This window comes from Gadus chalcogrammus, chromosome 10 (genome assembly GCF_026213295.1).
Source record: "Gadus chalcogrammus isolate NIFS_2021 chromosome 10, NIFS_Gcha_1.0, whole genome shotgun sequence".
Lineage (NCBI taxonomy): Eukaryota > Metazoa > Chordata > Actinopteri > Gadiformes > Gadidae > Gadus > Gadus chalcogrammus.
The window spans coordinates 9,323,101-9,337,662 of record NC_079421.1 but is presented as its reverse complement, the minus strand read 5'-3'; positions in this window follow the sequence as shown (position 1 = coordinate 9,337,662).

Below are 14,562 nucleotides of genomic sequence, written 5' to 3'. Positions count from 1 at the left end.
GAAATGTTGATTTTTCTGTTCATTTCAGAAAACAAGTCGAAAACACATTGTTGGTCAAAAAGTGATTCTAGCGCTCTGAAAAGAATTGTGCAGGTATAAAAACAAGAAATGTTGGTATCTCTGTCAATTTCAATGCAAACGTGTTACAAAGCTTACCAAAGGGTTATTGGGCCATACTCCACTATTTGGAAGTGGAATACATTGGTTTTGAGTAGAATCAACAATATAAGATTAAAGACACATTGTTGGTCAAAAAGTGATTCTAGCGCTCTGAAAAGAATTGTGCAGGTATAAAAACAAGAAATGTTGGTATCTCTGTCAATTTCAATGCAAACGTGTTACTAAGCTTACCAAAGGGTTATTGGGCCATACTCCACTATTTGGAAGTGGAATATATTAGTTTTGAGCAAAATCAACAATGTAAGGTCAAAAACACGTTGTTGGTCGAAAAGTGATTCTAGCGCTCTGAAAAGCATTTTGCATGCGTAAAAACCAAAAATGTTGATATTTGTCATTTTCAATGCAAACGTGTGACTAAGCTTACCAAAGGGTTATAGGGCTATACTCCACTATTTGGTAGTGGAATACATTAGTTTTGAGCAAAATCAACAATATAAGGTTAAAAACACATTGTTGGTCAAAAAGTGATTCTAGCGCACTGAAAAGCATTTGGCACGCATAAAAACAAGAAATGTTGATATCACTGTCAATTTCAATGCAAACGTGTTACAAAGCTTACCAAAGGGTTATTGGGCCATACTCCACTATTTGGAAGTGGAATATGTTAGTTTTGAGCAAAATCAACAATGTAAGGTCAAAAACACGTTGTTGGTCGAAAAGTGATTCTAGCGCTCTGAAAAGCATTTGGAACGCATAAAAACAAGAAATGTTGATTTTTCTGTTCATTTCAGAAAACAAGTCGAAAACACATTGTTGGTCAAAAAGTGATTCTAGCGCTCTGAAAAGCATTTTGCAAGCGTAAAAACCAAAAATGTTGATATCTGTCAATTTCAATGCAAACGTGTTATTAAGCTTACCAAAGGTTTATAGGGCCATACTCCACTATTTGGCAGTGGAATACATTAGTTTTGAGCAAAATCAACAATATAAGGTCAAAGACACATTGTTGGTCAAAAAGTGATTCTAGCGCCCTGAAAAACATTTGGCACGCATAAAAACAAGAAATGTTGATATTTCTGTTCGTTTCAGAAAAACAAGTCAAAAACACATTGTTGGTCAAAAAGTGGTTCTAAGCGCACTGAAAAGAATTTTGCCGGCATAAAAATAATAAATGTTGGTATCTCTGTCAATTTCAATGCAAACGTGTTACTAAGCTTACCAAAGGGTTATAGGGCCATACTCCACTATTTGGAAGTGGAATACATTAGTTTTGAGTAGAATCAACAATATAAGATTAAAGACACATTGTTGGTCAAAAAGTGATTCTAGCGCTCTGAAAAGAATTGTGCAGGTATAAAAACAAGAAATGTTGGTATCTCTGTCAATTTCAATGCAAACGTGTTACTAAGCTTACCAAAGGGTTATTGGGCCATACTCCACTATTTGGAAGTGGAATATGTTAGTTTTGAGCAAAATCAACAATGTAAGGTCAAATACACGTTGTTGGTCGAAAAGTGATTCTAGCGCTCTGAAAAGCATTTGGAACGCATAAAAACAAGAAATGTTGATTTTTCTGTTCATTTCAGAAAACAAGTCGAAAACACATTGTTGGTCAAAAAGTGATTCTAGCGCTCTGAAAAGCATTTTGCAAGCGTAAAAACCAAAAATGTTGATATCTGTCAATTTCAATGCAAACGTGTTATTAAGCTTACCAAAGGGTTATAGGGCCATACTCCACTATTTGGAAGTGGAATACATTAGTTTTGAGCAAAATCAACAATATAAGGTCAAAGACACATTGTTGGTCAAAAAGTGATTCTAAGCGCTCTGAAAAGAATTTTGCCGGCATAAAAACAATAAATGTTGGTATCTCTGTCAATTTCAATGCAAACGTGTTAGTAAGCTTACCAAAGGGTTATTGGGCCATACTCCACTATTTGGAAGTGGAATATGTTAGTTTTGAGCAAAATCAACAATGTAAGGTCAAATACACGTTGTTGGTCGAAAAGTGATTCTAGTGCTCTGAAAAGCATTTGGAACGCATAAAAACAAGAAATGTTGATTTTTCTGTTCATTTCAGAAAACAAGTCGAAAACACATTGTTGGTCAAAAAGTGATTCTAGCGCTCTGAAAAGCATTTTGCAAGCGTAAAAACCAAAAATGTTGATATCTGTCAATTTCAATGCAAACGTGTTATTAAGCTTACCAAAGGTTTATAGGGGCATACTCCACTATTTGGCAGTGGAATACATTAGTTTTGAGTAGAATCAACAATATAAGATTAAAGACACATTGTTGGTCAAAAAGTGATTCTAGCGCTCTGGAAAGAATTGTGCAGGTATAAAAACAAGAAATGTTGGTATCTCTGTCAATTTCAATGCAAACGTGTTACAAAGCTTACCAAAGGGTTATTGGGCCATACTCCACTATTTGGAAGTGGAATACATTGGTTTTGAGTAGAATCAACAATATAAGATTAAAGACACATTGTTGGTCAAAAAGTGATTCTAGCGCTCTGAAAAGAATTGTGCAGGTATAAAAACAAGAAATGTTGGTATCTCTGTCAATTTCAATGCAAACGTGTTACAAAGCTTACCAAAGGGTTATTGGGCCATACTCCACTATTTGGAAGTGGAATATATTAGTTTTGAGCAAAATCAACAATGTAAGGTCAAAAACACGTTGTTGGTCGAAAAGTGATTCTAGCGCTCTGAAAAGCATTTTGCATGCGTAAAAACCAAAAATGTTGATATTTGTCATTTTCAATGCAAACGTGTGACTAAGCTTACCAAAGGGTTATAGGGCTATACTCCACTATTTGGTAGTGGAATACATTAGTTTTGAGCAAAATCAACAATATAAGGTTAAAAACACATTGTTGGTCAAAAAGTGATTCTAGCGCACTGAAAAGCATTTGGCACGCATAAAAACAAGAAATGTTGATATCTCTGTTCGTTTCAGAAAAACAAGTCAAAAACACATTGTTGGTCAAAAAGTGATTCTAGCGCTCTGAAAAGCATTTTGCCGGCATAAAAACAATAAATGTTGGTATCACTGTCAATTTCAATGCAAACGTGTTACAAAGCTTACCAAAGGGTTATTGGGCCATACTCCACTATTTGGAAGTGGAATATGTTAGTTTTGAGCAAAATCAACAATGTAAGGTCAAAAACACGTTGTTGGTCGAAAAGTGATTCTAGCGCTCTGAAAAGCATTTGGAACGCATAAAAACAAGAAATGTTGATTTTTCTGTTCATTTCAGAAAACAAGTCGAAAACACATTGTTGGTCAAAAAGTGATTCTAGCGCTCTGAAAAGCATTTTGCAAGCGTAAAAACCAAAAATGTTGATATCTGTCAATTTCAATGCAAACGTGTTATTAAGCTTACCAAAGGTTTATAGGGCCATACTCCACTATTTGGCAGTGGAATACATTAGTTTTGAGCAAAATCAACAATATAAGGTCAAAGACACATTGTTGGTCAAAAAGTGATTCTAGCGCCCTGAAAAACATTTGGCACGCATAAAAACAAGAAATGTTGATATTTCTGTTCGTTTCAGAAAAACAAGTCAAAAACACATTGTTGGTCAAAAAGTGATTCTAAGCGCACTGAAAAGAATTTTGCCGGCATAAAAATAATAAATGTTGGTATCTCTGTCAATTTCAATGCAAACGTGTTACTAAGCTTACCAAAGGGTTATAGGGCCATGCTCCACTATTTGGAAGTGGAATACATTAGTTTTGAGTAGAATCAACAATATAAGATTAAAGACACATTGTTGGTCAAAAAGTGATTCCAGCGCTCTGAAAAGAATTGTGCAGGTATAAAAACAAGAAATGTTGGTATCTCTGTCAATTTCAATGCAAACGTGTTACAAAGCTTACCAAAGGGTTATTGGGCCATACTCCACTATTTGGAAGTGGAATATATTAGTTTTGAGCAAAATCAACAATGTAAGGTCAAAAACACGTTGTTGGTCGAAAAGTGATTCTAGCGCTCTAAAAAGCATTTTGCAAGCGTAAAAAACAAAAATGTTGATATCTGTCAATTTCAATGCAAACGTGTTACTAAGCTTACCAAAGGGTAATAGGGCCATACTCCACCATTTGGAAGGGGAATACATTAGTTTTGAGCAAAATCAACAATATAAGGTCAAAGACACATTGTTGGTCAAAAAGTGATTCTAGCGCTCTGAAAAGCATTTTGCATGCGTAAAAACCAAAAATGTTCATATTTGTCATTTTCAATGCAAACGTGTGACTAAGCTTACCAAAGGGTTATAGGGCCATACTCCACTATTTGGTAGTGGAATACATTAGTTTTGAGCAAAATCAACAATGTAAGGTCAAAAACACGTTGTTGGTCGAAAAGTGATTCTAGTGCTCTGAAAAGCATTTGGAACGCATAAAAACAAGAAATGTTGATTTTTCTGTTCATTTCAGAAAACAAGTCGAAAACACATTGTTGGTCAAAAAGTGATTCTAGCGCTCTGAAAAGCATTTTGCAAGCGTAAAAACCAAAAATGTTGATATCTGTCAATTTCAATGCAAACGTGTTATTAAGCTTACCAAAGGGTTATAGGGGCATACTCCACTATTTGGCAGTGGAATACATTAGTTTTGAGTAGAATCAACAATATAAGATTAAAGACACATTGTTGGTCAAAATGTGATTCTAGCGCTCTGAAAAGAATTGTGCAGGTATAAAAACAAGAAATGTTGGTATCTCTGTCAATTTCAATGCAAACGTGTTACAAAGCTTACCAAAGGGTTATTGGGCCATACTCCACTATTTGGAAGTGGAATACATTGGTTTTGAGTAGAATCAACAATATAAGATTAAAGACACATTGTTGGTCAAAAAGTGATTCTAGCGCTCTGAAAAGAATTGTGCAGGTATAAAAACAAGAAATGTTGGTATCTCTGTCAATTTCAATGCAAACGTGTTACAAAGCTTACCAAAGGGTTATTGGGCCATACTCCACTATTTGGAAGTGGAATATATTAGTTTTGAGCAAAATCAACAATGTAAGGTCAAAAACACGTTGTTGGTCGAAAAGTGATTCTAGCGCTCTGAAAAGCATTTTGCATGCGTAAAAACCAAAAATGTTGATATTTGTCATTTTCAATGCAAACGTGTGACTAAGCTTACCAAAGGGTTATAGGGCTATACTCCACTATTTGGTAGTGGAATACATTAGTTTTGAGCAAAATCAACAATATAAGGTTAAAAACACATTGTTGGTCAAAAAGTGATTCTAGCGCACTGAAAAGCATTTGGCACGCATAAAAACAAGAAATGTTGATATCTCTGTTCGTTTCAGAAAAACAAGTCAAAAACACATTGTTGGTCAAAAAGTGATTCTAGCGCTCTGAAAAGCATTTTGCCGGCATAAAAACAATAAATGTTGGTATCACTGTCAATTTCAATGCAAACGTGTTACAAAGCTTACCAAAGGGTTATTGGGCCATACTCCACTATTTGGAAGTGGAATATGTTAGTTTTGAGCAAAATCAACAATGTAAGGTCAAAAACACGTTGTTGGTCGAAAAGTGATTCTAGCGCTCTGAAAAGCATTTGGAACGCATAAAAACAAGAAATGTTGATTTTTCTGTTCATTTCAGAAAACAAGTCGAAAACACATTGTTGGTCAAAAAGTGATTCTAGCGCTCTGAAAAGCATTTTGCAAGCGTAAAAACCAAAAATGTTGATATCTGTCAATTTCAATGCAAACGTGTTATTAAGCTTACCAAAGGTTTATAGGGCCATACTCCACTATTTGGCAGTGGAATACATTAGTTTTGAGCAAAATCAACAATATAAGGTCAAAGACACATTGTTGGTCAAAAAGTGATTCTAGCGCCCTGAAAAACATTTGGCACGCATAAAAACAAGAAATGTTGATATTTCTGTTCGTTTCAGAAAAACAAGTCAAAAACACATTGTTGGTCAAAAAGTGATTCTAAGCGCACTGAAAAGAATTTTGCCGGCATAAAAATAATAAATGTTGGTATCTCTGTCAATTTCAATGCAAACGTGTTACTAAGCTTACCAAAGGGTTATAGGGCCATGCTCCACTATTTGGAAGTGGAATACATTAGTTTTGAGTAGAATCAACAATATAAGATTAAAGACACATTGTTGGTCAAAAAGTGATTCCAGCGCTCTGAAAAGAATTGTGCAGGTATAAAAACAAGAAATGTTGGTATCTCTGTCAATTTCAATGCAAACGTGTTACAAAGCTTACCAAAGGGTTATTGGGCCATACTCCACTATTTGGAAGTGGAATATATTAGTTTTGAGCAAAATCAACAATGTAAGGTCAAAAACACGTTGTTGGTCGAAAAGTGATTCTAGCGCTCTAAAAAGCATTTTGCAAGCGTAAAAAACAAAAATGTTGATATCTGTCAATTTCAATGCAAACGTGTTACTAAGCTTACCAAAGGGTAATAGGGCCATACTCCACCATTTGGAAGGGGAATACATTAGTTTTGAGCAAAATCAACAATATAAGGTCAAAGACACATTGTTGGTCAAAAAGTGATTCTAGCGCTCTGAAAAGCATTTTGCATGCGTAAAAACCAAAAATGTTCATATTTGTCATTTTCAATGCAAACGTGTGACTAAGCTTACCAAAGGGTTATAGGGCCATACTCCACTATTTGGTAGTGGAATACATTAGTTTTGAGCAAAATCAACAATATAAGGTTAAAAACACATTGTTGGTCAAAAAGTGATTCTAGCGCACTGAAAAGCATTTGGCACGCATAAAAACAAGAAATGTTGATTTTTCTGTTCATTTCAGAAAACAAGTCGAAAACACATTGTTGGTCAAAAAGTGATTCTAGCGCTCTGAAAAGCATTTTGCAAGCGTAAAAACCAAAATTGTTGATATCTGTCAATTTCAATGCAAACGTGTTATTAAGCTTACCAAAGGGTTATAGGGCCATACTCCACTATTTGGAAGTGGAATACATTAGTTTTGAGCAAAATCAACAATATAAGGTCAAAGACACATTGTTGGTCAAAAAGTGATTCTAAGCGCTCTGAAAAGAATTTTGCCGGGTTATAGGGCCATACTCCACTATTTGGTAGTGGAATACATTAGTTTTGAGCAAAATCAACAATATAAGGTTAAAAACACATTGTTGGTCAAAAAGTGATTCTAGCGCTCTGAAAAGCATTTGGCACGCATAAAAACAAGAAATGTTGATATCTCTGTTCGTTTCAGAAAAACAAGTCAAAAACACATTGTTGGTCAAAAGTGATTCTAGCGCTCTGAAAAGAATTGTGCAGGTATAAAAACAAGAAATGTTGGTATCTCTGTCAATTTCAATGCAAACGTGTTACTAAGCTTACCAAAGGGTTATAGGGCCATACTCCACTATTTGGAAGTGGAATACATTAGTTTTGAGTAGAATCAACAATATAAGATTAAAGACACATTGTTGGTCAAAAAGAGATTCTAGCGCTCTGAAAAGCATTTGGCACGCATAAAAACAAGAAATGTTGATATCTCTGTTCGTTTCAGAAAAACAAGTCGAAAACACATTGTTGGTCAAAAAGTGATTCTAGCGCTCTGAAAAGCATTTTGCAAGCGTAAAAACCAAAAATGTTGATATCTGTCAATTTCAATGCAAACGTGTTATTAAGCTTACCAAAGGGTTATAGGGCCATACTCCACTATTTGGCAGTGGAATACATTAGTTTGAGCAAAATCAACAATATAAGGTCAAAGACACATTGTTGGTCAAAAAGTGATTCTAGCGCCCTGAAAAACATTTGGCACGCATAAAAACAAGAAATGTTGATATTTCTGTTCGTTTCAGAAAAACAAGTCAAAAACACATTGTTGGTCAAAAAGTGATTCTAAGCGCACTGAAAAGAATTTTGCCGGCATAAAAATAATAAATGTTGGTATCTCTGTCAATTTCAATGCAAACGTGTTACTAAGCTTACCAAAGGGTTATAGGGCCATGCTCCACTATTTGGAAGTGGAATACATTAGTTTTGAGTAGAATCAACAATATAAGATTAAAGACACATTGTTGGTCAAAAAGTGATTCCAGCGCTCTGAAAAGAATTGTGCAGGTATAAAAACAAGAAATGTTGGTATCTCTGTCAATTTCAATGCAACCGTGTTACAAAGCTTACCAAAGGGTTATTGGGCCATACTCCACTATTTGGAAGTGGAATATATTAGTTTTGAGCAAAATCAACAATGTAAGGTCAAAAACACGTTGTTGGTCGAAAAGTGATTCTAGCGCTCTAAAAAGCATTTTGCAAGCGTAAAAAACAAAAATGTTGATATCTGTCAATTTCAATGCAAACGTGTTACTAAGCTTACCAAAGGGTAATAGGGCCATACTCCACCATTTGGAAGGGGAATACATTAGTTTTGAGCAAAATCAACAATATAAGGTCAAAGACACATTGTTGGTCAAAAAGTGATTCTAGCGCTCTGAAAAGCATTTTGCATGCGTAAAAACCAAAAATGTTCATATTTGTCATTTTCAATGCAAACGTGTGACTAAGCTTACCAAAGGGTTATAGGGCCATACTCCACTATTTGGTAGTGGAATACATTAGTTTTGAGCAAAATCAACAATATAAGGTTAAAAACACATTGTTGGTCAAAAAGTGATTCTAGCGCACTGAAAAGCATTTGGCACGCATAAAAACAAGAAATGTTGATTTTTCTGTTCATTTCAGAAAACAAGTCGAAAACACATTGTTGGTCAAAAAGTGATTCTAGCGCTCTGAAAAGCATTTTGCAAGCGTAAAAACCAAAATTGTTGATATCTGTCAATTTCAATGCAAACGTGTTATTAAGCTTACCAAAGGGTTATAGGGCCATACTCCACTATTTGGAAGTGGAATACATTAGTTTTGAGCAAAATCAACAATATAAGGTCAAAGACACATTGTTGGTCAAAAAGTGATTCTAAGCGCTCTGAAAAGAATTTTGCCGGGTTATAGGGCCATACTCCACTATTTGGTAGTGGAATACATTAGTTTTGAGCAAAATCAACAATATAAGGTTAAAAACACATTGTTGGTCAAAAAGTGATTCTAGCGCTCTGAAAAGCATTTGGCACGCATAAAAACAAGAAATGTTGATATCTCTGTTCGTTTCAGAAAAACAAGTCAAAAACACATTGTTGGTCAAAAAGTGATTCTAGCGCTCTGAAAAGAATTGTGCAGGTATAAAAACAAGAAATGTTGGTATCTCTGTCAATTTCAATGCAAACGTGTTACTAAGCTTACCAAAGGGTTATAGGGCCATACTCCACTATTTGGAAGTGGAATACATTAGTTTTGAGTAGAATCAACAATATAAGATTAAAGACACATTGTTGGTCAAAAAGAGATTCTAGCGCTCTGAAAAGCATTTGGCACGCATAAAAACAAGAAATGTTGATATCTCTGTTCGTTTCAGAAAAACAAGTCGAAAACACATTGTTGGTCAAAAAGTGATTCTAGCGCTCTGAAAAGCATTTTGCAAGCGTAAAAACCAAAAATGTTGATATCTGTCAATTTCAATGCAAACGTGTTATTAAGCTTACCAAAGGGTTATAGGGCCATACTCCACTATTTGGCAGTGGAATACATTAGTTTTGAGCAAAATCAACAATATAAGGTCAAAGACACATTGTTGGTCAAAAAGTGATTCTAGCGCCCTGAAAAACATTTGGCACGCATAAAAACAAGAAATGTTGATATTTCTGTTCGTTTCAGAAAAACAAGTCAAAAACACATTGTTGGTCAAAAAGTGATTCTAAGCGCTCTGAAAAGAATTTTGCCGGCATAAAAATAATAAATGTTGGTATCTCTGTCAATTTCAATGCAAACGTGTTACTAAGCTTACCAAAGGGTTATAGGGCCATACTCCACTATTTGGAAGTGGAATACATTAGTTTTGAGTAGAATCAACAATATAAGATTAAAGACACATTGTTGGTCAAAAAGTGATTCTAGCGCTCTGAAAAGAATTGTGCAGGTATAAAAACAAGAAATGTTGGTATCTCTGTCAATTTCAATGCAAACGTGTTACAAAGCTTACCAAAGGGTTATTGGGCCATACTCCACTATTGGAAGTGGAATATATTAGTTTTGAGCAAAATCAACAATGTAAGGTCAAAAACACGTTGTTGGTCGAAAAGTGATTCTAGCGCTCTGAAAAGCATTTTGCAAGCGTAAAAAACAAAATGTTGATATCTGTCAATTTCAATGCAAACGTGTTACTAAGCTTACCAAAGGGTAATAGGGCCATACTCCACCATTTGGAAGGGGAATACATTAGTTTTGAGCAAAATCAACAATATAAGGTCAAAGACACATTGTTGGTCAAAAGAGATTCTAGCGCTCTGAAAAGCATTTGGCACGCATAAAAACAAGAAATGTTGATTTTTCTGTTCATTTCAGAAAACAAGTCGAAAACACATTGTTGGTCAAAAAGTGATTCTAGCGCTCTGAAAAGAATTTTGCAGGTATAAAAACAAGAAATGTTGGTATCTCTGTCAATTTCAATGCAAACGTGTTACAAAGCTTACCAAAGGGTTATTGGGCCATACTCCACTATTTGGAAGTGGAATATGTTAGTTTTGAGCAAAATCAACAATGTAAGGTCAAATACACGTTGTTGGTCGAAAAGTGATTCTAGCGCTCTGAAAAGCATTTGGAACGCATAAAAAAAAGAAATGTTGATTTTTCTGTTCATTTCAGAAAACAAGTCGAAAACACATTGTTGGTCAAAAAGTGATTCTAGCGCTCTGAAAAGAATTTTGCCGGCATAAAAATAATAAATGTTGGTATCTCTGTCAATTTCAATGCAAACGTGTTACAAAGCTTACCAAAGGGTTATTGGGCCATACTCCACTATTTGGAAGTGGAATATATTAGTTTTGAGCAAAATCAACAATGTAAGGTCAAAAACACGTTGTTGGTCGAAAAGTGATTCTAGCGCTCTGAAAAGCATTTTGCAAGCGTAAAAAACAAAATGTTGATATCTGTCAATTTCAATGCAAACGTGTTACTAAGCTTACCAAAGGGTAATAGGGCCATACTCCACCATTTGGAAGGGGAATACATTAGTTTTGAGCAAAATCAACAATATAAGGTCAAAGACACATTGTTGGTCAAAAAGTGATTCTAGCGCTCTGAAAAGCATTTTGCATGCGTAAAAACCAAAAATGTTGATATTTGTCATTTTCAATGCAAACGTGTGACTAAGCTTACCAAAGGGTTATAGGGCCATACTCCACTATTTGGTAGTGGAATACATTAGTTTTGAGCAAAATCAACAATATAAGGTTAAAAACACATTGTTGGTCAAAAAGTGATTCTAGCGCCCTGAAAAACATTTGGCACGCATAAAAACAAGAAATGTTGATATTTCTGTTCGTTTCAGAAAAACAAGTCAAAAACACATTGTTGGTCAAAAAGTGATTCTAAGCGCTCTGAAAAGAATTTTGCCAGCATAAAAATAATAAATGTTGGTATCTCTGTCAATTTCAATGCAAACGTGTTACTAAGCTTACCAAAGGGTTATAGGGCCATACTCCACTATTTGGAAGTGGAATACATTAGTTTTGAGTAGAATCAACAATATAAGATTAAAGACACATTGTTGGTCAAAAAGTGATTCTAGCGCTCTGAAAAGAATTGTGCAGGTATAAAACAAGAAATGTTGGTATCTCTGTCAATTTCAATGCAAACGTGTTACAAAGCTTACCAAAGGGTTATTGGGCCATACTCCACTATTTGGAAGTGGAATATATTAGTTTTGAGCAAAATCAACAATGTAAGGTCAAAAACACGTTGTTGGTCGAAAAGTGATTCTAGCGCTCTGAAAAGCATTTTGCAAGCGTAAAAAAACAAAAATGTTGATATCTGTCAATTTCAATGCAAACGTGTTACTAAGCTTACCAAAGGGTAATAGGGCCATACTCCACCATTTGGAAGGGGAATACATTAGTTTTGAGCAAAATCAACAATATAAGGTCAAAGACACATTGTTGGTCAAAAAGAGATTCTAGCGCTCTGAAAAGCATTTGGCACGCATAAAAACAAGAAATGTTGATTTTTCTGTTCATTTCAGAAAACAAGTCGAAAACACATTGTTGGTCAAAAAGTGATTCTAGCGCTCTGAAAAGAATTTTGCAGGTATAAAAACAAGAAATGTTGGTATCTCTGTCAATTTCAATGCAAACGTGTTACAAAGCTTACCAAAGGGTTATTGGGCCATACTCCACTATTTGGAAGTGGAATATGTTAGTTTTGAGCAAAATCAACAATGTAAGGTCAAATACACGTTGTTGGTCGAAAAGTGATTCTAGCGCTCTGAAAAGCATTTGGAACGCATAAAAACAAGAAATGTTGATTTTTCTGTTCATTTCAGAAAACAAGTCGAAAACACATTGTTGGTCAAAAAGTGATTCTAGCGCTCTGAAAAGAATTTTGCCGGCATAAAAATAATAAATGTTGGTATCTCTGTCAATTTCAATGCAAACGTGTTACAAAGCTTACCAAAGGGTTATTGGGCCATACTCCACTATTTGGAAGTGGAATATATTAGTTTTGAGCAAAAATCAACAATGTAAGGTCAAAAACACGTTGTTGGTCGAAAAGTGATTCTAGCGCTCTGAAAAGCATTTTGCAAGCGTAAAAAACAAAAATGTTGATATCTGTCAATTTCAATGCAAACGTGTTACTAAGCTTACCAAAGGGTAATAGGGCCATACTCCACCATTTGGAAGGGGAATACATTAGTTTTGAGCAAAATCAACAATATAAGGTCAAAGACACATTGTTGGTCAAAAAGTGATTCTAGCGCTCTGAAAAGCATTTTGCATGCGTAAAAACCAAAAATGTTGATATTTGTCATTTTCAATGCAAACGTGTGACTAAGCTTACCAAAGGGTTATAGGGCCATACTCCACTATTTGGTAGTGGAATACATTAGTTTTGAGCAAAATCAACAATATAAGGTTAAAAACACATTGTTGGTCAAAAAGTGATTCTAGCGCCCTGAAAAAACATTTGGCACGCATAAAAACAAGAAATGTTGATATTTCTGTTCGTTTCAGAAAAACAAGTCAAAAACACATTGTTGGTCAAAAAGTGATTCTAAGCGCTCTGAAAGAATTTTGCCAGCATAAAAATAATAAATGTTGGTATCTCTGTCAATTTCAATGCAAACGTGTTACTAAGCTTACCAAAGGGTTATAGGGCCATACTCCACTATTTGGAAGTGGAATACATTAGTTTTGAGTAGAATCAACAATATAAGATTAAAGACACATTGTTGGTCAAAAAGTTATTCTAGCGCTCTGAAAAGAATTGTGCAGGTATAAAAACAAGAAATGTTGGTATCTCTGTCAATTTCAATGCAAACGTGTTACAAAGCTTACCAAAGGGTTATTGGGCCATACTCCACTATTTGGAAGTGGAATATATTAGTTTTGAGCAAAATCAACAATGTAAGGTCAAAAACACGTTGTTGGTCGAAAAGTGATTCTAGCGCTCTAAAAAGCATTTTGCAAGCGTAAAAAACAAAAATGTTGATATCTGTCAATTTCAATGCAAACGTGTTACTAAGCTTACCAAAGGGTAATAGGGCCATACTCCACCATTTGGAAGGGGAATACATTAGTTTTGAGCAAAATCAACAATATAAGGTCAAAGACACATTGTTGGTCAAAAAGTGATTCTAGCGCTCTGAAAAGCATTTTGCATGCGTAAAAACCAAAAATGTTCATATTTGTCATTTTCAATGCAAACGTGTGACTAAGCTTACCAAAGGGTAATAGGGCCATACTCCACCATTTGGAAGGGGAATACATTAGTTTTGAGCAAAATCAACAATATAAGGTCAAAGACACATTGTTGGTCAAAAAGTGATTCTAGCGCACTGAAAAGCATTTGGCACGCATAAAAACAAGAAATGTTGATTTTTCTGTTCATTTCAGAAAACAAGTCGAAAACACATTGTTGGTCAAAAAGTGATTCTAGCGCTCTGAAAAGCATTTTGCAAGCGTAAAAACCAAAAATGTTGATATCTGTCAATTTCAATGCAAACGTGTTATTAAGCTTACCAAAGGGTTATAGGGCCATACTCCACTATTTGGAAGTGGAATACATTAGTTTTGAGCAAAATCAACAATATAAGGTCAAAGACACATTGTTGGTCAAAAAGTGATTCTAAGCGCTCTGAAAAGAATTTTGCCGGGTTATAGGGCCATACTCCACTATTTGGTAGTGGAATACATTAGTTTTGAGCAAAATCAACAATATAAGGTTAAAAACACATTGTTGGTCAAAAAGTGATTCTAGCGCTCTGAAAAGCATTTGGCACGCATAAAAACAAGAAATGTTGATATCTCTGTTCGTTTCAGAAAAACAAGTCAAAAACACATTGTTGGTCAAAAAGTGATTCTAGC